We start from the raw sequence: 25,620 nt of genomic DNA on the forward strand, positions 1-25,620 counted from the left end.
CTTACCAAGTACTTTAATGGAGCATACTGGTTACTTTCCTGTAATAACAAGGTACTTTCTCAGTTACATTCCAAAGCTAACCAGGTATTTTTCTGGTACTTTTCCAGGAACTTCCAAACTACTTTCCTGGTTATTAGAGGTTACTACCAGAACTAACCAGGCCCTTTCCTTGAACTTTCAATGAACTTATTGATCACTTTTACAGAACTTACAGGTACATTCTGGAACTTAACAGGTTACTTTTCGGAAGTGAACAGGTACTTTTCTGGAACTTTCATGGAATTTACCAGATATTTTCCTGGCACATAGAAGTTACTTTAGAGAACTTACCAGGTAACTAGTACCTGGCTGTACTTACTTTTTCATGTGATTATATTAACAGGTTTTTATTAAGTATTTCAAATTTATTACAGCATTTTAATCACTTACAGATTATTAAACTCTGTTAATAATGCCATCTTTCACAGTCTCACCTTTTGCACACTAGCTTATAAAACTTGCAAAATCATGCGCATCAAATCATTGCACCTTTTTGTTGCGGTTGCCAGGACCCTGTGAAATGTTATACTGCGGTAGGGTAATTTTAGATGATTTGAACAACTGTCTCACTGCTCTGTGGCATTGTACTTTGTTCACTCTTGCTTTTTCTTGCCCAGAACTCACGTTCTCTGTCACTAATGTGCGATTTTGTCAGCACAAGGAATGCACCTTCCTGAGGTTAACCCACTCTGGAAAGCATAAAGGCAAAGTGGCCACCCAAAACAATGGTAAATTACTGTGCTGAAGCACATCCTTTGGAAACAATAGGAACATTACGGTTTGAAATGCATAACCCAGGTGGGATTTCCTTTTAAAGTCAACATTAAAAATGTGAGAAAAGACTGATTTTAGATGGTATCAGGGCACATGGTCAAGAGTATGATGTGTGTGCTTTTAGAATAATTACGCTACACTGTTTGTTCTCTTTTAAGAGCCTTTTTCTGGGGTAATTAAGTAGAGGTACCCTCACAAGTCTTTTGTTGCTTATCTGTGTTGTGTGAGGTGGACGCTTGGTGGACATGTGATGTGGTGAAAGCAGGCAAACAGGAATGACTTCACTCAGCAGCAGTACCATTCAGTACCAGTGGAAACCGCTCTCTATTATGTCTAGTAAAACATATCTGTGCCAGGTTAAACCATTACACAGCAACACATAGTTGCTGTGTAATGGCGCACTCAGTCTCACACAAGGCTCAGGAGAGGATGTGGTATAAAATATGTGTTTCTGAGTGTAATGACAAATGCTGATGAGACAGAGTCTGCTACAACGAGGGAGAACACCAGCCAAGTTTACTCCAGTTGATTAAGGGGTGACAAGTGATTGAATACAGTAAGTCCTGCACCCAGATGGGAATGCCGGCAATAGATTGCATGTCTTTTTTCAATTCTGTAACAATCCCTTTTTCTATGCTCCTCAGCTGTTCCTGTAAATCCTTTCTGTTGCACAAATCTACCTTATTTCTTTGGGTGTTATGATATGTGCAGCTTGTGGACTACCATTAGGATCATTCTTATCCATGTGCTACTCAAACGAGTGCAGCATTTTACACAGCACACACACAACCATTCACCAGTCATTGAGTGTAAACTTGATAGAGCTTTGCCCTTGAAAGGAACATTGCAAACCGGCCCAATTATGGTCAATAATGGGGTAAAAAGCTCAGAGTCATTGTTCTAAGTAATTTCACTGCTGGAACTGATCCAGCTAAGAATAATTTAGGAGCTTCCTCTCATTTTCATGCTTGACCTTTTACACCAAAATATGATTTTCCCCATTATAAACCTAACACTGTCAACCCAACAATTGCTTTCAAATCACCCTGAATTATGCATTTACCGCCAGTGTAAATGTCCCTCTATTTTTATCATAGAATCAACACAACTCTAGCTCTCTTTTTAAAGTAAATTATTTCCTTGCAGAAAGAAAAAATATTGGTGTTTTTCTTGAAGCTTACCATTACTTTTTGGTTTCTCTGAATAAGCTTTTACTTTGATGAATAACACGACACTAGAGTAGATGAACAATTACTCTGCACTGCACAGCCAAAGTCATGAATGAGTTGTTCATGATGTTGAGTTTGGATGAAAAATAGAAAGAAAAGAAACAGACACAGATGGCAAGGATCTAAACAGGAAAATCCATAAGAGAGGCTGTGGGTGACAGATGAGACCTAGACAAGCGGTGTCTCTGTCTTTTTATAGCGAGAGAGAAAGTCTGGACAAACAAGTAGCAGCAAGTGGATTAGCTCGGGGATGGGTCAGTAACACTTCGTTCTTTTGGAGCTCCAAATACCGTTTCTTACATAAAGTGAAAAGATCCTTCTTAAATAGCACCCAGTCTGGCCTGGAAATTACAGTGTAGATCGCAGTAAACAAACTTTGGACTTGTTTTCTTTCTTTCATGCGAGCTAAATTAAATTCTGATCAATTGTCTCGTATGGTAAAGGAAGCTACATGATGGTATGTATTAAGACATATATACATTTGTTTGCGCTTTAGCACATACAAGTACACAGATATTTACAGACCCAGACAAACCTGTTGGCAAACCTCGTAAAGATCAGAAAAAACAGGAAATAAATCTTATAGTGCAGTAGCATAATCTCACACTGAAATATTACACAAAACTGAAATCATGGGTGGCACAATTATCGGTACCCCTACTGTCAATACTTTGTACACCCCCACCCCTTGCTAACAGGACAGCACTTAGAGAAGAAACACGCCCGTAGCACCACAAATTCTTCACTTTACTTAACAGTGGCCATGAGGTGCTTTTCTACACATTCCTGTCATGCTTTATCCCAAACCCACCACAAATCCCAACCTTCGTCTCATCTGACCAAATCAGACGGTCTGAGTAAAATTTTGCGTTGTATCCTGCTCACTGTGTAAGTGCTAATAAATATTGAGATAATCTTAGATAAGCTCTCAGTAATTATTTGAAATGTAAAATCTCCATTATTTTGTAGGGGTTTAAATGAAGTTGATTACATGAGAATGTTCAGTAGCTTGTATACATCTGTCTAACAAGAAAGAAAACACAAACCAGCTGTTTCATATTATGCTAAATATTACAGAGAATTGCTTTATCTGTTTTGTGTTATTCTTAGCAAGACTCGTGGGTCTAATCAAGTTAAAAGAATGATGGGATTTCATCTGAAAATGTCAAACCATTCCTTTACGGATTTATGATTATATTCCCTCAATAAATCTTTGGGTGTCCTCATCATTATTAGAAGATACCCAAGTTGAGGAAGATTCTTACTAGTTTCCTCCCTGAGTTGCCAATGTCAAACTCAGCAAGATTCACTAATTCTTGGCTACAGCATGCTTAGCTGTGTGGGTGCAAACATATGTGGGACTTCTTTAGTGGCTGTGAGCTGCTGAACTTTAGTTATTTCAGGTTCCTCTGCACATGAGGAACACAGAGCAATACAGAACTGTATTAACACTGGACAGATATTGTTCCTGTGGCAGATGTAAACACTTTCCTCCTAACTTATTATGAATTACACACACTTTTCACCCTCTGTTTTCACTGGAGGACACAAATATTCTCAGATATATGGGTAGGTAACCAGTGTATGGTTATCACTGCTGCCGTCTGTTGTGCTGATACAGAACCCTTCCGTGCTGCTCAGTGGGTTGGGCCCAAATTGAAATGTAGAACCCTAAAGTCTGAAAAAACAGCCACACATGATAACGTGAGCTTGAACATGCCCACTGTCTAATGGCCTGCTTCACCTGGAGCATTTATAAATCAGAAGCTACTTGCCCAGGAAAATCCCAGATCTGTCTGAGTGTGTTTTTGTCACTTCTGTGTGAAGAAGGCAGTTGGGACAGTTACAAGAAAAGTCGCTACATTCTGAGGTCTTGCAGTGGCCTCCGCATATATTCGCACCCCCGATATGTAAAAAAGGATATGTAAAAAACCCATAATCTCATAATAATAAAGAAAAACTATAAAGAGACTTTTATTTTAAGTATGTTTACACAGTTGAAAAAAAATCACATTTAAAATGATTAAAATAAATGCATATTGTAATTGTAATAAACATGTTCCTTTGTGCACTCACTGAATAGGTTTTCGGGTGCCGGTACAATGTTATGCATGGGATGGAAAATATCATAGCTTATAATTTAATCCTGCACATTTATGTGACGGTTGAAAAGTAAATTAAACTGTATGCTTTACCAAAATATACAGATTGCATTTCTTCAGTGACAGTGGCATTTAAAGTGAGGTTTTTAGACACCAAAAGCCAGCCTTATAAAGATTAAAGGAGTTGTAGTTATTTTAGCATCTTCACACTGATGAATTGGAAATTACTTCTCTAAATAATGACGACTCAGAGTGAACTAAAGTCTGTGGTTATTGGTTGGCAGTATAAAGACAGCAGTCACTTGAAGCCCTATAATATTGTACCTTGTTACTCCACTTTATTGGGGTAGTTTGTCTGCCCTGATTTGCCTAAAACATTTCTGTCATTGTTATGAGCCTTGACCTACTAAGTTCTTTGTAATAAATAATATTGACTTCTGTTGTGGTTACATGAGCTGCTTTGATTTTTTTTAAACTGGAGATGTTTTAACATCACAGGCAGCTTTTTTTGTACCTAAAAATAATTGTGCATGAAAACACCCAAACTGCAAAAGTACAAAATGGAGGAGGAGTGTAATGATCTGCACCCAAACTAATCTCTACTCCCTCAAAGAGAAGACACAAAATTATCTACAAAGTCATTAAATATTATGTTATTTTTACACTAGTGTTCACATGTTGATGTCTAATCCTTTTAAATTTACTTAAGTGATTTATTTCCAGTCAAACACCAAAAGTAAACCTTGTTGCGCTCATTAAACAATATCAACACAGTTATACATCCTAGCTGAAGTTCAAGCTACAACACCCTACCCCTTAACGGCTGGCCTAATACCCAATTGCTGAAATAACTTCAGTGAGATTCTTGTCTCTCAGTCTCTGCCACACTTTTCACCTGAGATGTTTGAGGGGTTTCTTGCATGTATACTTTGCAGGGTCTGGTTCTGCTTCAGCTGTTTTTTTTTTTTTACATATGGTCCTCCTTTTTCCATAAGTACCTTCTGATAAACAGCAGGACTCATGTTGGACCCTATGATGGTGGGCTGACTAGGTCCTACTGGCAGAGCATCCACACACCTTGACACCTCCGAGTTTAAGGTTATTTTCCTGGAATGCTGCATTTGCCAAATATTTCCTCTATTCTGGTGTCCACACAATTCAATTTAGCCTAATATGGAGTTTAAACGAAAATTCAGAATGAAAGACTCACCCTCACCGTCTCCACCTTCCAATGACTCTTCTGTGCGTCTCCCGGCCTTCCAATCAGCATCCTGTCCATCTGATTCTCCATCAAATCACCTTCCGACGCCTTGCTTTTAAAGGACCTTCAGCTGTGTTCATCCTCGCTTGTCAGCCGAGCTCATCCCTCCTCCACTCCACCTCCACCATCTTCCTTCACATCTACTCCTGGCATCCTCGCTGCCTGGCCGCCAATCCACCACCAGTGTCGGATCAGGGGGAAGACATCTCTAAATTTAAGCCTTACAAATGATCATCTTAGCTCATGTCATTCTCTGCATTCATGTCTTCCTCACAGGTCCGAGCGCCAAAGAAATAACCATGTAATTTCACATCATTAAAACCTTTCTAATTGCCATCCCTTTCTTTGTGAGTCTTTTCCATAAAATTTACTGCAGGAGTCCTGGTCTTTGTCTGTGTTCTCACTAACAACTTTAGTCTGGACTTCATGTTTTTCTTTGCCTTCAGTTGTCGTAAAGCGACATCTTTGGTTTTGTTGTGGTCTTGTGTTTTCTATTAGTTTGGAATTTCTCTAAGTTCTTTTAGTAGTTTATTTTCTATTACTTGTTATGGTTTTCTTATGATTATGACTATTATTATGTTTGTTGTTTTTCTAGTTCCCTTGTCTTCCTTGTAGTATATCTGTGTTTATTTATGTTTTGGTATTTGTTCACCTGCACTCTTTGTTTACTAGTTTATTTTCTCTCTTCCTCCTCATCCTGGTTCCCTTTCTGTGGTTTAGGTTTTGTTTATTTACAGTCAGGGTTCCTTTATGGATTCTTTGTTAATTATTAGGTTTTGGTGTTTCTTCTATTCCCTTTAGTTTCTCAGTTTACTTTAGTTAATGATTATTCTAGGTCCTTATGTTTCTTTTGGTTTATTATCTTCGTCCATAGTTTTGCTTAGATCTGTTTCCCTGAGTTTTGTTATTTATAGTTTTGTTTTTGTAGTCAGGTCCCTTTGTTTATGTTATTGTCTATAGCTTCCCTCATGTTTTCCCCTCTGGATTTATGTTATGGTTTAGCTCTCGTGTTTTGTTTCTAGCCTTGTCTCCTTAGCAACTATTCACATTCCCTCAGTTCTCTACAGCCTGGTCCACACCAGGCTGTAGAGAACCACACCTGTATTCCATCTCCCCTGATTTCCTACCTCTCATTCTCATTGGTCTATACTCCACTTCCCTCTGTTCATAAGCTCTCTGTTTTCGTTTGTTCCTCACTGGTTCCTTCCGTTCAAATCCCTGTTCATATCTCCGTTCACCTACCTTCGTCTATGTACTTTGCCTACTATGTTCCTCCAGTATCAACTTTGTAAGTTTTTGGATTTCTTGTATCTGCAGTGATTTTGCTACATTTTTGCTACGTTGGAGAACCTTTGTATTACTCTTTAAATAAAGTAAGAAGACTCCTTTAAAAATGCAGCTGCCTAGCTCTTGTCTGTGCTCGGTCACTCTAAACCTCAGAACGCGACATCAGTGACAAACTTCTCCACTGTGTTTTTGAATTTTGATTGAATGGAGTGGACTTCCCTATCAACAGTAGCCTGCAGTAGGTTGCATGATGACGTTTTAGGGTTTTTGGAAAGTTCTTTTAGCATGCTTTCAGGGTGAATTTGCTTGGATCATCAGACCTGGGCATTTTGACAGTTGTTTTGAATGTCCACCACTTGCAAACTATTTTCCATACATTAAAATGACTGATTTCAAAGTCTTTTCAAAGTTTTTAAATGCTACAATCCGAAGGCCTCAGATAGCTCTTTCGATTGTATCATGTTGTTCATTCACACTTAAGCAGTCAGGAGCACACCAAACTAAATGTGTTGAGGTTTAAAAACGACAAAGCTCCGTAAGAAGTACTTTAATGTTTTAATCAGGTGATTCTCCTATGTGTGATTTTAGTCCTTTTAAACTGGGATACATATGGGGTGGTCCTAAATCGACTGTTGTATTGTATGTTTTATGTTGTTAAATTTTCTTTCCTACAAATATCTCCATTTTAGGCTTACACATAAATAACACAAAGAAATGCTCATAGCAGGGCTTATTGGTGTTTAAGTGGGTGTTAGATTTGCTGATCCAGAACCAATTCTGTTCCACTGGACCAGTATCCTATTACCTCCTATGAGAGCTCAGACCACTGACCTTCAGACTATGTTTGTGTCAGTGCATACAGCGTACTCAATACCACTCTGTGCATGCTTGAGTTAAGTGACTACAAATTTCCATTTTGTTTTTTAAGAAAAAAATCAGCCCCATTGTATCGCCTTGGAGATTCAGCAGAATGACTTTAGGTTTTTGTTTGTGCCTTCTTGCTGCTTTTCTGTCACTTTCCTTTTGTCTCATTTCTGCTCCCCGTTTCTCACTCCCTCTGTCTTGCTTCTTCTCATGCTTGTTTTAGTCAATTCTTTCTATTTAACTCCACATATTCAGAATCAGCCAACGAGCAGTAAATGTAGAGGTGAGGTAACCTTGGCCCGTCCTACATCTCTTGCGGGGCTCTAATAGTTCTGTCAATCCGAGCTTTGAAAGTCAAGGAGCCTTGACTGCAAAACCTGCTGCAGAGGCAAACAATCTCTGAGCCATGACAAACCTCCTTTAGATCAAACTACAATCTCTAACTGTAGTTTACAGTGCAGAGTGGGTAGAGTTGTACACATAATGTAACAGCAAATCCGCATATCCATATCTTAAGTGCTAAAAACAAATGATTGCTGGATGTTCTCCCAATTTCTGACTCCTACTCCTTTTGAGCTTTCTCCACCCCCATCTGAACTAGTAACATATGGTACAGATTACCAGAGGAGAAGGTAAATGTCTGTTTTGTTCATGGCTTTTTCCAGTTGGAGCATATACTAGTTACTGCTTTGGTTCCAATTATTTGTCAAAGATGATCACAGCTGGAAGGAGAACTGCCCTTTGAGAAGACTGCAGCAGGATGCAATCGTAACTATTAAATCTTGCTTTATTATCTTTATGAAAAACAATTGTATTTCATATTTTACAATTTACACTACGCTTTTTTTATGCCTTCTTATGCCAAAAACATAATGTCGTGGGAAAAGCCAGCATTGGTAAACATTCATGTACCAAATTTTCTGCTAATCAAATATTAATACATGATGAGGTTGCTGCACCTCAAGAAGACCTATAATGCAGAGGTATATCTATTTTAAAACTATTTAAACACATTTTGAATTGCTGGTTAGCCTGATAACATTAAACCTCAGATTGGCAGAATGCTACTTAAATAAAAATGAAGAACAAAGATATGCAAGCTAATGTAAAGCTACTCCTAGAAGGAGGCAGTTGTGCATATCTCTGCTGAGACACGGTTCTTTGGACTTATCTCGTTTCTCATTTTGCTGTTTTCAGAATGTTTTGGGGCTGCAACCTATTGAATCACCTTCTCGTCTTTCGTAGTGCTCTTTCTATCTGTGTGGACTTCTCTGCTATACAAATACGTTCTGACTTTACATAAAATCTGCAGATTCAGCTCCTTCCCATGAGGCCGTGTGGAGGTGTGCTGAAGTGTGGACGTGTTTATTTGAGCTTTAGAACAGAAAGAGTGTAGAAAACAAACAAAAATACTCTTGCAGCCTTGTACAAGCTGCCCCTGTTTTCTCTTTTGAGAACAGTTTTCCCTCTATATAAACCAATTATCTTAGAATTCTCTCGCATGTTTGTTTTCCAACCTTTTATTTTTGCTCATAGAGTTTCACAATAACATAATAGCACAGATTTACGCCGCAGTACTGCATCCAGGGCTATAGGTATGGGATATTTTAGTAATCCAGCACTCATTGAACCAATGCCTCAATAATCGTGTAATCTGGTTACAGATCAGATTTACTACACATCTTTCTTTTTCTTGAGGCCACCTGCTTCAATATATATACAAATGGCTGTGCATGAAAATAATGGCTGCGGCCCCTTTTCTCCATCACAATGGTACACTCACAAATCCTGCCCCAACATCTACAGCCAATTGGTAAATTATTATTTATACATTGTGTCTTACAAAAGTATTGATAACCCTTGAAATTTTTCACATTTTGTCATTTTACAACCACAAACTTCAGTGTACTTTATTGGGATATCATGTAATGGACCAACACAAGTAGCAACTCTTAACAGGTTTTCCTTCAGGATTGCCTTGTATTTAGATCCATCTATCATCTCATCAACTTTGACTAGTTTCTCTGCCCCTGCTATGGAAAAGCATCCCCGCAACATGATGCTGCCAGCAGTATGACACACAGTAGGGATGATGCATTCAGGGAGACGTGCAGTTTTCCTCCACACATAGAGTTTTTGGTCCTTGCAGCACGTCTGAATTCACCACAATCCCCTTGGCTGCTTCTTTGCTTCTTTTTCTTGCTCGTCAGTTTAGGTGTATGACCATGTCTTTGCAGGTCTGCTGTTGTGCTGTATTCTTAAAGCGTGGCATATTTTAATTTATTTCAAAATGTACCCTGCGCTAAATATTTCCACATTATCTCTGACCTGTCTGTTGTGTTCCTTCGTCTGCATAATGCTGTTTGTTCACTAACGTTCTCTAACACAACTCAGAGGCTTTCAAAAAAAGCAGAAAAAAAAAACTTTTTTTTTTTTTCCAAGTGTGTTGCTGAAAATCTGTTTTTGAAGGTCAGAAAGCTGTGCCCCTTAGCCTTCCTGCTTTTCTGCAGAACCACTTATTTTTTTGAACATCTAAATTAAATAGGATTTGGCCTTACAGATTAATAATTTGTTCTGTTTATTTATATGCTGTTTGTTCTCAGTGGCTCTTTCAACCAGTGCAGAATTATAATTTTGTTGTTGGTGTTTTTCTTTTTGCTTCTATTAGATTAATGTTTGTTTCTTGGATTCCCAGCCTTGTCGCTGCTTCTGTTATTAAAGTTCTGTACTTTGTTCAGTCTGCCTGCCTCCATGTTCAGCATTTTGGTCCTACCACATCAAACTGGAAGAGAAAGAAAATGCACACATGCACCCATGATAAATGTTAGTTTTATACTATATGCAGGACTACATATGGTATTTGAATTAATCACACTAGTTTTGAAGTACAAACCTGTACATCTGAGGCTCAATATTGGGTGGCAAAGCTGCTCTTTTGAGCAACCACCAATACAAAGTGAAAAGCTCAAAATGCTGGAAACAACAAAAGATTGTTTTCTGTTTTCACCTGAGAGGGTGAATTTTCATTTAATAAACACAAGTAATTTCTGGGAAACACCCACACCTCTAACCAGGACAATTGTGCATAAAGGCCACTATGAATGACTCACCCACTTTATAATTTTCAGTTTTTTCAGTCCCATCTGTTTCTCGCTAGCAAATCAAAGCACTGTCTGACTCATAGGATGGAGAGGAGTTGAAGAAAGGCCTGCTGTTGGTGAAACAGGTGTGTTTGCCAGTTGTCTACCTGGCATGATGGTGCATCACCTTGCAGTTCCGATCTGCGCAGACTCGCTCATAGCTGGAAGTCTGCTTTGTAAAGCGAAGGATAAGCTCTGTGAGGATTAGTTGCAGAAGCTTGCGAGAAAAGGGTCATCACTTCGTGTTAATCTGCAAACACACTGAAAATGCATGTTGGGGAGAATCTTTTTGAGTCAAAATTGTTTAATGGAATTGACTCGTCAAGGTGGCGCAAATGTTTTAAAAAATGTTTTCCTTGGTTCACTCATCTGCTTCTTTGAGCTAGCTAATCAAATGCCATTCCTATTTTGCCTCATCTCATTTAGAATATCAGACTTTTTTCCTCTGGAGAGGAAAGGGATTCATCTACCAGCTGTGTCCCTGCTTAGACTTTCTCATCTCAGTGTTCAGTTATAATTGTTAACCATTATTACACATTTCAGTGGAACAAAACAGCACCTCAGAGTCCAGAAATGAAAAGCAAATGGTTCCACATGTGCAAATGTGAAATTCAGCATTTTTTCATCATGTAAATCAATTATTGATGGTCCTTAGGCTTTGATAGCTAATTGCAAAAACCTTTTCCTGTAATTGTAACCTTCTGCACACCTGCATAACTTCTACAGTGAATTAAATTATACTTTCACCTAGCTGAACAGAGAAACCCTGAAGTAAATTTCACACTGCAGCATGTGTTATTTGCTTTTTGAAATCAGCCAAGAAGACAGAATTATTGAGATACAGGAAGAAAGAGAAGGAGACGGAGGACAGGATGTGAAAACAAGGTGAAAAGCATTGGAACTGAGAACCTGAAAACAACAGTCTTCACGTTTTGTTTGGACCGGGTTTTGTTTGTGTGTGTGTGTGTTTGTGTGTGTGTGTGGGTGTGTGTGTCTCAGGTGCGGGGGAACTGAGCTGTGATCTAAAGTGAACTATTAGGGTCGACTCTGTTGCAGGGAAAGCCATCCACTTTCATCTCCTTACTTGCCTGTCTGTGACTTGAAGCTGTGTAAGTGCTGCCAAAAGGTAGTGCTGCCAGAGCAACTGTAATGTGCAATACTTGACAATTCAAATGATTACAGCTAAGAGAAAGCCACAAAGGCACAATGGTACACTGAACCAATGAAAATTGTATATGTGCAGTGCCAAGTGCCTTATGTAAGAGGTAAACTCCAAAGACAATACCTAAAAAGAGATGTTGTTTTGTGGGAGTAATAATTTCCTATAAGTGGTATGCCCTTACATACCCACTGGTTTCAACATTGTAGTACTGTGACATCTGTATAGACTACATGCCGTACACTTTTAAATATGAACCATCCAACCCAAACTGCTACTCTGTTGAACCCAATTAAAAGTTTCTATAAGGTATGCTCTCTCTTTAATGACCTTCACTCACTGTTTTGATTAACTGTCAGATGCTTCTGCAACTGCATGGAAACAGTATTGCTTCACTGATCATGAGTCCTTTTACGTGTAGATGTGTTGGCTCATTGCAGATCTAATAGTTTACATATCCATCATCGGTTTTCCAAATCCTTTTGGGTACCTAACTTGTTTGCCACATTAAAGTAGAGCATTTCTAACTAGTTATCTATTCTCAAATGAATCAAAGAAACTCTTTCTTTTCGGATCGATTAACAAGCATCATGCCTTTTAAACAAATGTTTTTTTCATTATTCTTTAATTTGAGGTGATATTTATTTTATTTAAAAAGCATTTACATTATAATGTCGTAACTCAACTTGGAATTTGCATTAGCAGATTGAGTGAAAATACTGAAACCGAACCTTTTAGGGATTCAGTTAAGTGAATATACTGGTATGTTTGCTGTTGGAGATAAGGAATGTTAACCTTGTTTGCACCGTTAATAAACTCCATGTAAGTGTTGTATAAAGAAGCACAAATTCTCTTTGTTTATTTCAGTGTACATTAATACGGGTAAAAGTCTGTAGCCAGACACATTTTGGCGTGACAGAGAAAGTAAGTAAGTTAATTTTATTTACATAGCATCTTTCACAGATAAGTGCTTCACACAAACATTAAAAGACAAATTAATTCAAACACGAATAAAAAACAAAGACTAAGTCAAATGATACATACAATTAAAACAAATATAGTAATATTAAAAAGGTCAATTGCAAATGAGAGATATGAGCTCTTGTGATGCATGTAAAAGTGCATTGCAATAATTTAGACAGGCTGAAAGTAAAGCATGAATACCCATCTATGAAAAGCCTCAGGAAATTATCCATACAAAGTTTTGATAGTTTTGCATCCAAAGCAGTACTTTGCTTCATCCAAAGTGCAGCTTTAAAAGTCTCACACTAGCATTAATTTAAGCGTCTTTTTCAGCTTTATTTAATAAAATAAGGTCAGATTCAAGGTGATCAGTAGCTGACTGCTTTGCCTATTTCTCTTCTAAAGAGGATCTTGATTTGTAGGAGGAAGGAGTGGCACAGTATAGTTACCCCTGTAGTCACATAACCCTGCTGTTATACCGTTATGTGTTGCAAGAGTGGAGATGAGTCCAGACTCAAGAGCTAGGCAAGTAAAAAAGGGAATAGTACAATTTTGGTTTTATTATTATTAGCACAAGACATGAAATCCACACGACATAGATCCAAGTCACAAAACCAGATTGTGGCCATGTATAAACTGAAGAAGAGGAGACACTTCAACATACCAATACTGACTGATACAGATATAAAGACATCATCATCTCTATGAGCAAAGAATACTTCTCCACAATCAAAACAGTTATAGATGTGATGTACATTTCAATTCAGGATAACGTCTGATCCTCCCATTCAGTCTGTTTTATTTAAAAGCCAAGTTTTATTTATTATCACAGAGATAACAGAATTACTCACAAGTTGTTTTGCATAGGAAAATAATTTTGAGGTTTATACCCCCAACACATTATTGACTATTTGCCTTGCATTTTGATGGCATTGAAAGATACAAAGCTTTAAGTAAACAACCCACCATAACTAGCTTTACATGCATCTGATACTGTATACAGAGACGCAAAAGCCCTGCTCACTAACCACTTGGCCACTACTCCCCTAAAAACGTTTATATAAGTGAATATTGCTTGCTTATTGGTGCCTCAGTGTTTCAGGGGCTGCTAATCTACTGGGAACTGCAATGCCAAACCATCTCCCTGGTTAACAAAGGGTGGTCTGAAAAGAAAAAAATATCCAGTAATTGTCAGTTTTGTGGGTAAAATTTCCCTGCCATGCTAGAAGCCAGAATAGAATGGGTTCACAGGTTTGAGATGATAAAAAGGTAACTGTAGTTCAAATAACCACTCAATACAACCAAGGCATGCAGAAAACTATCTCGGAACATATTGAACCTCAGAGAAGGTGGGCTACCGTTCCGACCACACTGGGTGGTATTTCCGTCAGCTACGACCAGGAAACTAAAGCTACAATACTCTCAGACTCACTAAAATACATGAATAACTGATAGGAAAAACATTGTTAAGTCCAGTGAGTCTCTATTTCAGTTGCAACTTTCAGATGGTGGGGCCAGAATTTGGCATAAAACTCATGAAAACATTGTTCTAACCTGCCTTGTATTAATGGTTTCAGGCTGATGGTAGTGGTGTTATTATGTGGGAGGATATTTTTTTGGCAGCACTGTTTAAACGCCAGAGCCTACCTTACTATTGTTGCTGAACATGTAAATTTCTTTATGATCACAGTGCATTTATTTTCTAATGTCTACATCCTGCAGAATAGGGCATTATGTCACGAAACTAAAACTGGTTTATTGAGCATTATAATGAGCTCACTGTACTTCAGTGTCCTCCACAGTCATCAGAGCTCAATCCAACATAGTGCCTTCGAGATGTGTTGGAATGGGAGATTCAAATTCATCTCTGAGGAATGTTTCTGGCATCTTGTTGGACCTGTCCCAAGTTTTAAACTCAAAAAGGGGGAACAAACTCAGTACTAACAATGTATACCTAATAAAGCGGCCGGTGAGTGAACAAAATATGAAATTCTGCTAATTTCTTGATCTATAGATACACCAACACATGAGGTAAGAAAGGAAACAGCGTGACAGCAGCTAAAGATTAACAAAAAGTCTTTCGGTTTATAAACAAAACCAAGGAACAATAAACGGTGAAATCTGAATACATTTATCCTCTTTGTGATGCAAAGTTACAACCAATGAAATGCATCTCAGGGGCAAGAGAAAAGAGAGAACGGAGCAGGAATGAGTCTGATCAGTGAATGACAGAGACATTTTTCTTCTAATGATAATGTCACACTTCTGAGATTTGCTTTTTCAACAAAACAAGCAAATGTTAAAGCTGAATAGTTTAACTACTGTAGGGGGATGTGATTAAGTTAATGATGCCAGATCAGATGAATCATTTGGAAAGTTAAGTGCTGATAAATATCTTACTTGCTGTGACATAGTACTGTATTCAAGACTTCTTAGACAACCTCTTTACTGTTCATTCACATCTTCTCTGTTGTAACTCATATTTTCTTGCCCTCGCTGACTAACAGCTGTTTTGATTTATTGAAAGAAGACAGTCGTCTCATGTTTACTTGGATTTCACACCTCAGCTTCATTAGTTTACGAATGACAGCAGGAGACTCCTGCAAGCACAGACCTGAAATATAAAGCAAATCTTAGATGTCTTGGATTCGTCTTTGTGATTTTAAGAGTTTAAAAGCTCCTCTACATTTACTCACATCACTGAGTAAAACAGTTTGGAATCTCACAGTTGTGCTAAAATATAGCTACTTTTTAGGCTGTAAGCTTTGGGTTTTGAGGGAGTTATGCAAAATAGATCTTAATCTATTTTACTTCTAAAACCAACTGTCAATAGAAGAAATACGTCTTCTGATAAAGAGTCCCTCTCCTACTGGCTGAGTCTCAGAGGAGTTGAACCATCATTAAGGATCCATTAACTTATGCAGGAGTGTACTTTGAAAATCCTAGTCACATCATTTTTTTCTGCTAATGGAAACTATATAATGTAACATCTATGGGTCTTTGTTGAGCTTAGCAAAGGTTAGATCACACTCTCTCATAAACCTTCTAAGTACTGGGACAGTTTCACCAGTAAAAAGTGATAATATTGGCATGAAATGAGCCTAAAAAAAACAAAGCTCTAAGTGTCAGGTCTGTTTGAGATTAAATTAATCTTTCCAGAGTTAGGTCTGTTTAAACAAAACCCTCCACATTTATTGGCATTCCTGGAAAACATGTAGAAAGCTTTAAAAAATATATGTAGTTTATCTCAGTAATATGGTGATAACACGAAGAAAAATATGTTAACTGAGCTTTTGCAGTCTTTCTTTTTTTTTTTTTTTCGTTTTCATTCCTTACCATCCACCTCAATGTGGATTGTGGCAAAATAAACATACATTATATATCTCCTTGTCCAGCTATGTTGGTCACAATTTCAGTTTTAATGTTTTTAAATATTACTGTGGCTGCAGCTATGAACACGTTAGATCTTCCTCGACACACTGGTCAACTTAAAGAAAGGTAAAGAATAAATGAATTTGTAAATGAATGAATTTGCAAATCTCTCTATGTGCAATGTATGAGACTGAATGTTCCTTTAAACTTTTAGTGGTTGTCTGCAGCCCGGTAATAATGAATTTTTAACTCACTTCAACAGCTCATCTCTAGGGGTTCAAACCACAGCAGTGATATTATCACTGCAGATGCAGTTCAGGATGAGGGGAGCTTGAAAGCAGCTCCATTCTTACACAAGTGTGTCACATCACATTATGTGATCAGTGTTTATAAAGTGAACAGCTCTTAATTAGCCATGTATGTCCTTGCAAGCTGCTCCTTCACACTTAGCACAAGCTGCAGGGGACAGAGTTCATTTATAATCATTAATTGCTCATCTGTCCTCTAAACCAGTGTGGATTTCATTCGATCATTTGAGCTTTGAAAATAAAAATCGCTGCATGACATCACCACACAGCACCTCTTCAGACTTATTTGGAAGAGACAGCAGAGTGAACAAACAAGACCCATGAGCTTGGGTTTGTGGTCATGTTGGTTTTGGGGTTTTAGGCCTGCAGTGTAATGAAGGAAAGAGGGCAGAAAGCCAGATTAAAAAATATATATATATATTGCTTCAAGCAATCTTTATTCTTTGGCCGCTGGTTCATTGACATCATGCAAAAAATATGAATTAGGAATTATCCAATTAAGAGCAGAGCATACTGATACTGTCTCTCCAAATTACACACAGTAAAAGCATTGTCTCAGTTGATGTAGGACTTTTGTATAAAATCACAAAGAATTTCAGTGGGTGTAATATAGTATTTATTTAATCCTATTTTTTTTTTAATTACACACTTTAAGTGTTAGGTATTATTTAGTCAACTCAGAGGTAAGAACGATACAGTCATAGTTACTTGCAGCAAGGGTAGCCCACTTTGCAGTGAAACTACAAAGTTTTTGACACCCTATCTCTTTATTTATATACACAGTTCAACAGACAGTTCAGACAGGGTGTGTGTGTGTGTGAGACGGAAAGGATGCTGGTTCACACAGAGATAACAATGATCTCACACACACAGGGAGGAAGGCATAGTGCAGGTGCCTTGCAACACAAAGTTTTTACATGAGTGATAACAAGTTTTTGCACCCATCCAACAGTCCCTCCTTTTATCACAAGTAAAAACATTTAATATAAAAACGAGTAAGAAAAATACTTTGTATGAGCGAAAACCCACGGACGGTAAACAGATTATATTTTGTGGGAAATACTCATACGGCCCCGCCGCCCACGGCGACCATTAAAAGTTAAATGTTGATTAATACTTGAAATCATAAAAATAAAAGAATGATACTTGAAATCATAAAAATAAAAGAATTAAAAAATCTGCCCTGTTTATGTCATCATTGTACTTTTTCTCATTTCACTTAAGCAACAACTTCTTCCGATTTTCTGCTGTAAGGTCATTTTATGAAATACAATGTATGAGTACACTCAGGCTTTTGATGTGATTTATTTACAACATGTCATCATAATCGTCCCCTTCATTTTCGTGCATTTCTACCTGGTTCAGTGTTGCATATGCCACCATGAACAATACCAGAAATTCTGTAGGAATGGATGTGCGTCATGTCCTTCCGTCAGTGGTCTGAGATGGGTCCCGTCTGATGTCCATCTCTTCTGGTTCGGTATCACCTCCTGTGGATCCTGCTTTAGATAGAGAAAGAGTCCTGCTACCAGAATTAAGCTCAGGCTTATCAGTCCTGTCCACATGTTACAGAGAGCCATTTTATAATTGGGCGCAGATCAGCTGTTTTCTTCACCGGTTTGAGACGCAGGGCCATATGGGTCCTCCAACTCCTTTGAACCCGGACTTCCTCTGCTACCCCGTTGGTTGGTTTGGCTCCTGTAACGGCAAAACTGGCTTACAGTGGCTTTTATGGATCCAGGAAGGCCTCTCTGCTATTTTCAGAGCTGTGGGCGTTGTCAGGAGTACTTGAAACGGACCTTTCCACCGAGGAGTGCTCCAATCCTTCCAGTGGAGTGTCTTAATCAGGACCAGGTCTCCAGGCCTCAGGTTGTTCTGTGGGATAGGAGCAGGGATTATCGGCAGACCACTGGACATTTGTTCTTCTTTTGTCTGCAACATTTTATTCATCCACTCAGCTAATGAAGTTTCCTGTTGTGCTTTCTCTATTTCATTCATGTCAGAGGGCAGAGAAAACGGTCTGCCATGTACTATTTCTTTGAGAATACAAATTTATATCAGCAACTTGGTGTCACGTGATCTCAGGCTCAGAATATAGTGGGTGGAGTTATACAATGATGTACAGTAGGTGGCAAATGGAGTAAGACCAGTTTGATTTGGAGTTATTCTCATCCATAATTTAACCAGGGATAGGCATTCGGGCCATGGCCTCCCTGTTTCTTCCATTGTTTTCCTTAATCTTTAACTGAAACCCTAATGCTTTAGAACTTAGTTCTATTAATTTATTTACAAAATGAGTTCCATTATCTGACCTTATAATCTGTGGGATACCATATGTGGGGAAAAAATGTGTCACTAGGTTCATCTATTACAACTAGGCAATATTTCTTCCCCCGTGTTTGCAACAAATTATGCATGATCTGCAAAAATTCTTTGCATAGTCAGAAAAATTTATAGTGTAGCATTAATGCTTTACCAGATGTGACATATTCCCCCCTTGACACGTGGGTCTTCCCAATGTGTCACTGTAGCCGCTGTGTTGTATAAATATTTTGGGAGGATTGGTTTATCTTCTATCTGATAGATGTCATCTTTTTTCTGTGCTCCTCTCTTTAGCCAGGCCTTTATTTCTGTCTTGGGTGCTGACTGTTGGGCGTCTTTCAGCACGTCTGTGTCTATAAATAGCAGATCTGACATTTTCTCTTTAATAGGTTGAAATTAGTTAGTTCTGTCCCTGATGATGTTTTAAAACCTCTATTTTGCCAAATCTTAGCATGGTGATGTACTGATCCGAAAACGTATTGGCTGTCTGTGTATATAGTAAGTATTTGTCCCTCATGTAATTCACAGGCTCTTACTACAGCATATAATTCTGCTGTTTGGGCTGAGCATGTATTGGGTAGAGATGTAGCTTCTATTATCCTATCAATGGTTGTTATTGCATAACCAACTCTATTCTTTCCATATTCATCTTTAGATGCTGAGCCATCTACAAACACAACACATGAATCTGGTATAAGGGTTTGAGAAATGTCTTGTCTGGGTTTTGTGTCTTCTTCAACTTTTGCTTTATAAGAATGTGGTTTTCCATCTTCTGCAGTAGGTATTAGAGTACTTGGATTTAAAAGGCACATCTTTTTAGAGTTATGTTTGGCTGTGATAATAATAGCGATGTCAGTGTGATATGTCTTGCATGTAGCGTCAGGTGCTTCTTTTAATATTCCTGACTTCAACATATCTTGTATTACTGGCTTAATACCTTCTTCAACTTCTGGCTTTAAGAGGTATTGGCGGACTAATGGCCTTTTTTCAGATATTAGTTTAACCTTGTATGGTGGGAACCCCTTTATAAGTCCTACATCAGTTGATGATTGGGACCACAGTTCAGGTGGGACAGCAGATAGGGCAGGATGCATGTTGCTCTATTTGCTCTCAGCTAAGCCCTGTATTTGTCCCTCTGCCTCATCTAAATGTGTCATTGGATGGACTTTGACTATCCACGCCAGAATGAGCTTCCAGATTCCTGTATTAGGATCTACCTTCGACAGTGTCAGTGCTGTTCCTGCAGAGGTTTAAAGCCTCTGTTTTTCCAAATTCTTATTATTCTTTTTTATCATATTTTATAAAGTAAGTCCTTATTACATTTAAAAATGAGATCAATATTTTTGGTAGTTGCTATTATTATAAATAATGCTTGGTTTAGTTCTTCTTAAAAATAAAAAATAAAAACTCACTCACTGATGAACACAAAAAATGAAGGGCATATTATATCTTATAATCTTAGTTTATCTTACCCAGTTTTATAGATACAACATACAGTTTCAGTCAGCTTTGTATTTAGTTCAAGTAACTAAAGTTTGTTTCAATTAACTCAAGTTTTCTCTATTTCAGTCCAGTCCAGTAATTCTGTTAAGGTTCATTTCATCTTATGTTAAGTTTGAGTCTAATTCAATCATTTTGAACCTGACTGGAAAAAGTCTAAACATCTGTTAAAATCTTTTTGTTTTACCATAGAGAACTGACCTAATATTATTATGGTAATGCTGAGGACTCTAATTTTTACATAACATGAAACAGACATTTATTTCACAAAAACAGAAAGTCAAATACAGACATTTGGCCACATGAAAGTTTAAATACCCTGTTTGTAAAATAATTATGAAAAATTGAAGATGGGTCTATGAGCTTTCTTATGGTTATCAGTATTTTCAATACAGGTAGAACCTTTGCCATCTTTATATGATTTTTCGAAAAAGATTCTGGAAACCTTATTAAGATATAAATTTGGCAAAGATCATCAGAACATCAGACCTTTATTAGCGTTTTAAGGTCCCTCAAAGATGCATTACAATGAAATCAGTCATTCCCATTCACACACATTCACACACTACTTACTTATTTCTCTGTCAGAGTCATTTTATTTGCAAAAATGTGAGCATAATTTGACTTCTATTATTCTTAAAATGCACATTGTTTCCTCATAACCCCTTTTGTTTCCACTAGGTCTGTTTTGAACGCTTCAATTCTTTTTTTTTTTATTCACCAAGAATCAATAAGGTGGTCTTAGTGGGATCCACCTTAAAGGTGTTATCTGTTGGGTGTCATGTTATCATTGTCAGGTCAGTGAGGTTCATAAGTCAGTCAGAACCTTGGTCATTTGGTCTGTGCACATAATGTTTCATAGATCCAGCCTATGATTAGTCAGCAAAACTTCCACCTATAGGAGAAAAATTGATTGTTAATGAATGAGCTGCATTTCCTAGGAACACTGTCTTCCTACTGGATGAGCATCACCTGTTGAAAAACTTTCATCATTGTTTGTTTCACATATTCACTCACATCTTTATATTATACCAGTAGGTGAAGTTGTTAGTATCTCATGTAGACTGACATATACTGTTGCATTTGGAGAAGATCTCAGATTAAATAAATATAGTTAGAGCTTCAATCCAAGTTCATTTTGTGTCTGCAGACTTTAGCCAATTTGTATTTTCTTTTTTTTTTTTTTTATACATAAAGAGCAAGATTCAAAACATTTTCAAAAGGCAGATTGTGGCAGAATGTAGACAAAACTGCTTATTGATTGACAAAATAACATTCAAGCACACAATCACCATATTAAAAGGCTCTACTTCTAGAGAATCACTAAACGTCTGAGGTCCGGTTTTGGCCCGCGGACCTTGAGTTTGACACATGCAGGGTAGAGTTACAATTTTTTTTTTTTTTTCAGACCTTTCAGCAGAGACAGACTTCTGCTGTTTGCAGAAGTTTTATCTTTGTTTTCAGGCAGCTGCATCTCTTTGTCAAGGTCGTTTCACAGAGCTGAAATTTAACTTCTCTCAAAGAGGAAAAATCAAGAATGCACACAATCTGAGCCAAATATGGAATTATTTCCCTGTAAAATGAATCTTTTGCATTTTATCATGATATTGTTGGTTTTATAAGACCATAGAATGATTTTTAAAGCACCTGTTTCTCACTAATGCTTGCCTACAAAATCTTTTACTCTCAGATTACGTCTTTAACAACATTCTGTTCTCCCTTCTCTAGTCATTGTTCACTGGGTTGTCCAGTTGGACAGTTTCCATGTTGTCACCTCCTCTTTTAACTTCTTTTACCACGTCCTCTAAAACCACCTCTTAGTCTTTATAATTTGGGGCTACCTTGGTATTCTAACCTGGGATGGGTGGCAGTCCGCCCCCCTTTATTTGTTTTCAGTTAAGCTGAAAGTTTTTTCCTGTGCTTTTCTTAAGGCCTCAGTATTATGGCTATGTCAGTTAAAAGCTGCTCTTATTGTTGTTTTTTTAATTCATCTTTTTGTTTTAATCTGTTTATCAACTGTGTGCCCTCAGGGACTGAAAGGTCCCCTTTGAAATTATAATCTGGCAAGGCTTTTTATTGTCTCTTGAATCTTTTGAATGCATAATCTCCAGTTTAAGATCCCCGTGTAGTTTTAGGATTTCAGTGATAATTAAGTTACCTGAAAATCCGTATTTTTATGCCATCGTGTACATATTTCTGTTAAATCAGAGCTTTTTCTCTGTCCCTTCCCCATTGTTCTTTGTTATTTTTCTCTTTTTAGTTTTCATTATTTCTAATTTTAGATCCCCTTGTAATTTTAAGACATCCTTTGTATCTAATTTGCCCAAAAACCCATGTTTTTTTATTTTTTCATCTATGACAGATCATACCTGCTCCTTTTACATAGTTCTCCATAAACTTTACCTCCCCTTCTAAGTCAATTAGTTTACTTTGTTTCTTCCCCATTATGTTTTATGTTAGTTTAATTGTAGTATAAATGTCCCAGATAAAAGGTCACTGGCATGAGACTTATGGAGAGGACATTAACACGGCCTTCTACTGCAACTAATTCGCAGCGGTGTTAATTTTCTGGAATGAAATCCGACCTTAATCTCCAAAGTCACCAGTACGTAGTTTTAATCTGGGCAAAATAAAACACAGGACTAGCAGAATCCTGCTGATTCTATTAAAATGCTTAGTCCTCCATACACACACAACACAGTCACACAGTTAGTTTCAGGTACCTTGTAGTTTTTCTAAGTTAACTTGGTGTTATTTTATGAGCTCAATTTACTCCGTTCTTTTTACTTTTATAGCGCTTATTCTATTCCCTCGCAGGGGAATAACCCTTAGTCGTTTTATTTGGCCCCCTTCTTGGCGGGGCCCTACCTTAATTTGTCACTATTCCTTTCACGGTGAAATAAAACCATACCAATGCAGCGTCCTTACCGGCGACGCACTACCAACGACTTTTAAGTACTTTTCTTCTTTTATTTATATAGCGCTTACTCTATTCCCTCGCAGGGGAATAATCCTCAGTCGTTTTCTTTAATCCCCTTCACGGCGGGATTGTACCAAATTTGTCACTATTCCTTTCACGGTGGAATAAAACCATCCGAATGCAGCGTCCTTACCGGCGACGCACTACCGACGACTGTTAAGTACTTTTCCTATGAACTGTATTTTAAAACTGTCTCACCTCGGAGTTGACTTCTTGGTGACTCTCTGGACCCTGTGAGAGTCACCCCGCGCCGAGGAAGGCGATAACCCACTGGCCAGGTGTGAATTCACACACACCGGGACTTTCAGCCACTCCGGCTAATGGAGGCTGTGCAGCGGTGCTTCGCTCGACGTCAGGCTTCCCCCACGGATCCCAGAGTCACTGTTAAAGCAAAGAGAAATAAGGTTATTGAATTAATCCGGCTACGAAGGACCAATAAATGTCAGGTATTATTTAGTCAACTCAGAGGTAAGAACGATACAGTCAGAGTTACTTGCAGCAAGGGTAGCCCACTTTGCAGTGAAACTACAAAGTTTTTGACACCCTATCTCTTTATTTATATGCACAATTCAACAGACAGTTCAGACAGGGTGTGTGTGTGTGTGAGACGGAAAGGAGGCTGGTTCTCACAAAGATAACAATGATCTCACACACACAGGGAGGAAGGCATAGTGCAGGTGCCTTGCAACACAAAGGTTTTACATGAGTGATAACAAGTTTTTGCACCCATCCAACATTAAGACATTAAATGTCTTCAAATTGTATAACTGTTAGATTTTTAATGTAGAATGGCAGAATATCAAGGCAACCAGTCAGTCAATATCTGTTTTACCATCCACCTATTTGTCTGTCCTTCCTTGCATACATACATCTGTTCATCACACACACACCACAAGTTAAAAGCCCTTTCAGTCCGCTGCTATAAAATTTCACTAATACAAACTGCAAGCAAACAATTTGCTGGTGAACATCTAAATGATCAAGAGATGGCTTAGGAAAACGTGCTGTGGTCAGCATCATTTGACCCGTCATGCTTGGAGAAAGGTGAAAAGCCGAGTATGACCTGAAGAACACCATCCACACGAAAGTAGAAGAATCATATTATGAACATTATATGTACATCTATGTAGATGTAACATATGTACATCTAAGAAGTGTCCTGAAGCTTTAAATTGCCAATTTTCAGCTCAGAAACCTAAAGGATTTGGAGTTTCTATACTAAAGATTAAGCCAGATTAATCCCATCAAAAATGTGTTCAAACATGCTGACCAACTACTGGAAACATTTTGGCTCTGTGCTTACCAGATACCTGTCATTGTATTCAAAATAGCTCTGACCCACATACAGAGAACACTCAGGAGGAGGAAGTAAAATAAAGACTTTTATTGATGATGAAATCAGGAACGAAACGGACGAAAATCTCACTGTAGGGAGAGAAGTGAAGAAAATGGATGAGTACGGGTAACTGAAGAAAAAACAAAACTAAGAACAAATAATTAACATGATTCTGAGATTAGCTTACCGAGTAATGGTGGTCAGGTCGCCAGGGGGAATGAGATTCAGGATCCAGGTCTTAAGCAGGGATATCCGTAGAGAGTTCACTTGTTGCTGTTCTGTGTGAGCTCAGAACAAAGGAATTAGTTCGATGTGCGGTGGCTTGCGCTGGAGGGTGGACAGGGTACGCTTGTGGCTTGGCTCAGGAGACGAAGAGAGCAGGAAACTGCCAGCTTGATGCAAATCCAAACGAAGGCAGATGACATGATAGGAATCCACAGAACGTAGATGGGCTTTATCATCCAGAATAACTTCCAGAAACGTAGTCAGAAACTCAGTGACATAGATCCAAAGCTTAGGCTTTCAAAATCTGCAGAGGAGCAAAAAACAAAATTAAACGAGGTTGAAGAACGAAGCACAAACTTAGAGTGTGGCTCGAGTTTGTACCACTGGTGGCAAAACACTCTGGCATCGAAGTGCTGGCAGCCTTAAGTACTCCTCCTAGTAATCAGTGGAACAAGTCGTACCTGTCACCAGCACACCCGAGAGTTCCAGCCCCTCTGAAACAGAGCACATGTAGCAACACCAAAACAAAAACTCAGCCCAGATCCTGACAATACCAAACAAATTCTAAATCATGTTTTATGTTAGGATTATAATAATTATTTATGAAAATGGCATGCAAATTAATTTGATTACATTTCCTTTGGCGTGTTGTTTTCGGGTGTTTGGTCAATGTTCTCCCAACAATAAAATCAAATCTTCATAAAATTTCCATCAGAATAGACTTAATTTTTTTGTGGGTAAGAAAAGTTACAAATTCAG

The 25,620-nt window shown here is 38.1% G+C and overlaps 1 protein-coding gene and 1 long non-coding RNA gene across 4 annotated transcripts in view; one reads left to right on the forward strand and one right to left on the reverse strand.

Annotated features, from left to right (window-relative positions):
- Positions 1-25,620, forward strand: part of btbd11b (BTB (POZ) domain containing 11b) — a 131,171-nt gene that overhangs the window by 12,332 nt on the left and 93,219 nt on the right. The window lies entirely within an intron of this gene.
- LOC124882573 lies at positions 18,351-25,298 on the reverse strand. 2 transcript variants are annotated; one of them, XR_007041940.1, is made up of 3 exons: positions 24,824-25,298; positions 24,611-24,725; positions 18,351-18,373 (listed from the first exon to the last, which is right to left on the reverse strand). It is a non-coding gene; the product is annotated as an uncharacterized LOC124882573 (long non-coding RNA). The 2 variants fall into 2 exon arrangements; XR_007041939.1 differs by lacking the exon at positions 18,351-18,373 and adding an exon at positions 23,629-23,681 and having other exon boundaries at positions 24,604-24,725.

This window comes from Girardinichthys multiradiatus, chromosome 2, assembly GCF_021462225.1.
Source record: "Girardinichthys multiradiatus isolate DD_20200921_A chromosome 2, DD_fGirMul_XY1, whole genome shotgun sequence".
Lineage (NCBI taxonomy): Eukaryota > Metazoa > Chordata > Actinopteri > Cyprinodontiformes > Goodeidae > Girardinichthys > Girardinichthys multiradiatus.